This window comes from Halyomorpha halys, unplaced genomic scaffold (genome assembly GCF_000696795.3).
Source record: "Halyomorpha halys isolate HHAL.00 unplaced genomic scaffold, Hhal_1.1 Scaffold299.1, whole genome shotgun sequence".
Lineage (NCBI taxonomy): Eukaryota > Metazoa > Arthropoda > Insecta > Hemiptera > Pentatomidae > Halyomorpha > Halyomorpha halys.
Window position 1 is genome coordinate 1,680,382 of NW_027107963.1, and position 3,556 is coordinate 1,683,937.

The window sequence follows — 3,556 nt, forward strand, 5'->3', positions numbered from 1 at the left end:
TATATATATATATATATATAGTTGAAATGGAAGAAATCAACGCAGCTTAGTGTAATTGAGCGAATCGGCAGAGGAGAGAGAGACCGTTAGCCGTGCTAACTTGAACAAGCAACACGCTAGCTGGAGAGCTGAAGGAACACTCTGATTGGTCCATGTTTATTTCAAGCAGATCCCAGGAAAGTATAACAGGAACAGCAGTAGCTGTATCTACAGCGGGTCACAAATCTGCAATGCTTTCACAGCTACTTACCAAGTATAAGGGTTCATGTCAACTTGGAAACAAGTATAGGGTTTTTAAAGTATTATTTCGGCTTGGTTGCGCTTTAGTTAGGTGCGGTGAAAGAAATTTTAGTGGAATGTTTTAAAAATTTGAGTTTGACTTTTTTCATTAAGTGGCTGTCCCATAAAATGAAAACTTGACCCCCACCATGGTTAGAATAGATTGGTCACCTGTAGATAACTAGGCAAACACCACTTTCACTGTGGATTGCCTTAAAAAAAGAAAAAAAAAAAAGGCATTTTTATTTTATATTTGTATTTTAAATTTTTATTTTATTTTATATATATAATTTACATTATATTGTTATAGGATAGTTGTGCCGACATTTTCATTTCATTTTAACAGTATTGTTAATAAATTTTGTAATATTGATAGCTTCCATTAGTCTACTTTTTTTTTTTTGGTTATTTTTCATTTTCCAAAAGTTATAGAATTTTAAAAATCTAATCTGTTTTTGTTTTAATGCATTGGTGTGTTAGTGCTGTTATCTATGTATTAATTTTCTTTTACGGGAATTTGCACCCTTTTTAACTCATTATTTCAATAAAATAACGTTTCGGGCTCTTTCGCCCATTATTTGTTTTATTATCTTTTTTTTATAATTTATTTATTATTATTTAAAAATATAATAAACAAGTAAACTTGCTGTAGGTGATATAATGAAATGATACAAACCTGTGAAGAATCTATCTATTGATAGAACTCCAATACCATTTCTAGAGGAGGAGATCTCGAGGTCATCTTCTTTTCAGTCGCCTAGGAGGATTATTAAGTAATGAAGAAGAACCCAGGTTAGAAACAAGTGGGTTTGGGTAACTACCCCAACTGACAGTGAACAACTGTGAAGTTTATCATGGAAGGATTGGTTTCTGGTTCTGGCAAAATTGGCAATATATGGAATATTGAGGTCCTGAAAGATAACTTGATTTGTGACAAAGTAAGGAGCATTAAGGAGTTTGGACTGTAAGGGTTGGATTCGAGACGAATTCGATGGTTTAGTGGAGCCATAAAGCTCAACTTCGTATGTCCAGATAGTCTTTATAAGAGGCATGTAGATCAGTCTTTTGTATTGGATTGGAAGTTTAGACCGTTTGTCTAATAAATGTTGTTACAGTCGGAATTGACGAGCAGTTTCCTATCTTCTAAGTCTTCTTTGAGATTTCCATGTCAGCAGATTTCCAGATGTAGTCGTAAGTAACGGATCTGTTCGGAGTTTTTTTTTTTTTTTAGAAATATGTCACTATTCAAACAAAGTAAAGATATGTCCACTTGTTTTGTGGCATGACTTGGAGTGAGTAATATAATGGAGGAGGTTAGCTGGCAAGAAAAGTGAAGCCAAAAAGGTGGGCTTTATGTGCCTTTCAGAGGGGTTGTAAAGAACTAGGCAAAGAGTAAGAGCCACTCACTAGCTGTCTCCAGTTTTTAACTATTCTTTCATAGCGATTTCCGATTGGCTTCAAGACCAACATACATCCGCATTGAAGTGCTTCCAATTTTCAGTTTCATCAGACGTTTTTGTCGTTTCATATTTATCAGATATTATATTTGTTTATTTTATTTTTAATACAATTTTTAAATCTTTATGAAATTGATGGAAAAAAAAATTATAAACTTTAGAAAAACTTGTAGGTTATTGTATAATAACTTACAAAAGAACTAAATAATCTATGTGGTAATAAATAATTTATTCCGCAATGCCCTAATACATCGGGCTAGTAAACCTTCATATTTATTAATCTATTATAAGACATATAAACCTTACCATATATTAACAAAGATACAAAAAAACTATGTTTTCTACTTTTCCTTTTTCAAAAAATAATTTTACAATTTTATTTTATTTTTTAAACATATTTTTCCTTCTTCTTCTTCCACAAAGTTATATTACATTTTCTTTATTCATTCCTCCCATTTTTTTTCTCAACCCCATCTCTCTTACACCTGCCTTCTCCAGTGATCAGCAACACACGTTCAATCCGTTACACAATTACAATGGAAATTATCAATAAATAGGAACATAGAAATATATTAAAACAGTAGACAAATCAAAACAAATAAATAAGTAAACAAAACTAATAAATAAATAAAAAAGCATTCATATAATTTTAAAAAAAAACAGAATAAATAAGTCAAACACAAATAAATAGGTTCAAAAGAAAAAAAAAACGAATGAGATAAATAATATCAGATGAACTCAGAGCTAATTCCCCTGCTGGTGATGATGTATGTAACCCAGGAAGTCCAAAATAATATTTTCGGCCAATATCACTATATCCCCAATGCTAATACCTAGGTCTTCCAAGAAGCTCCTTGTTCTATTTGGTGTTCTCCAATAGATCCAACTAATACCGCTTTAAGATAAAACACTGTTAGACACTAAGTACATTCTATTTCAACTGGAACGTTTGTGGTGCTTTTGTTGAAGGGCGTTCTTTCAATAGGGTGCGACCGCTTGAGACTACTTTTAAATTGAAACCATCACTCTTCCTCGCACACCACCTCTGTCTTCGAACCTTTCTCTTCTACCGATTCTTCTCACTTGGACATTTTATCTATCAAGTTTTGGTATGTTACAGGCAGTAAACGTGATTAACTTAAACTAATATACACTCGTGATTTGCAAAATTGAAATTCTGATGATTGGTCAGTTGTAAATTAATCGTATTTTCGGCCCAAATCAACACATATGTGTATCTAAAAGTAAACAAAGTTTTAATTAATTATTAGCTACACTAATTATTCGGATACCAATTGCTATGAAAAAATAAATAACAGTTATTAATTAGGATTTAGAAATAAGAAGATTAAAATCAAATCACCTTTACCTTTCGTCGTAAACCAACCAACTGCAGTATCCTTTCATGATGTTTCTCTTACCACTGCCTTATATATCCGCTACCTTGGACATCTCGACAAACAGTTAACTTAAATCTTGACAAAAGACTAAAAAGACAAAAAACTGCATGTCAATTTCGTTCAGTACAACACTTACTAAAGAAACGGTCTTAACTTCCTACTAATTACAAAAGACTCATTTATATGACTATAGTAAGGCCTATTTGGAGATATATGGAGTTGAGCTTTGAAGCTCCATGAAACCTCCGAATTCCTCTCGTATCCAATCCTTAAGGCTAAATGTACCGATTTTTAGTAAGATTTTTTTTCAAGAGATGGCAGCACTTTCGGGGCAAATTTACTTTTCTTCTCATTTGAATACGGAATAATAAATTTCCCATCTGTAAACGGATTTACCATCTAGAACCCCATAGAAGTTAC